The following is a 646-nucleotide window of genomic DNA, read 5'->3' as shown; positions in this document are numbered from 1 at the left end:
GCATACGATAAAAAAGGCTTCACCTTCATTAAGAGCCTCAAATGATAAAAACTGGTTTTAACCACGGATCTGATCTGCTTATCAAAATTAAAATCACTGTCCAAAATGACTCCAAGGTTCCTCACAGTGCCAGTGCATGCAGGTGCTAGGGCACCTAAACTAGGTACCACAGCAGCGAAGTCGGGGCTGAACACAGTGTATTCTGTCTTGTCCTCATTTAAGTGCAGAAAACTCTGCGATAGCCAGAATGTTATGTCACATATACAATTTTGCAGCAGGATAAGTGCACCACTGTTGCCCAGTGTCAGTGGCACATAAATCTGAATGTCATTGGCATCAAAATGTAAATGAACATTGTGCCTTGATATGACTGAACCAAGTGGAAACATATACAAAGAAAATAGTAGTGGGGCCAAAATCGAGCCTTGGGGAGCCTATAGTAGTGTGGGACCACAGAATTTACCTTCTGCATACTGTATTTTTCAGTTGGCAGAGGTTTGTTGCATGTCCTATCTTCATCAGCACAGTTCACCTGGAAGAAACAGTGGTAAGCTTTTAAATTTTAAAAGTTTTTTAAAGACTTTATATGGTTCCATCTTTGCCAAAGCTCCTTTGTAACGTACTGATTTGGCAATCAACAGACAGA

The sequence above is a fragment of the Monopterus albus genome, unplaced genomic scaffold (genome assembly GCF_001952655.1).
Source record: "Monopterus albus unplaced genomic scaffold, M_albus_1.0 scaffold18.1, whole genome shotgun sequence".
NCBI classification, from domain to species: Eukaryota; Metazoa; Chordata; class Actinopteri; order Synbranchiformes; family Synbranchidae; genus Monopterus; species Monopterus albus.
Note: the sequence above shows the minus strand (reverse complement) of the source record.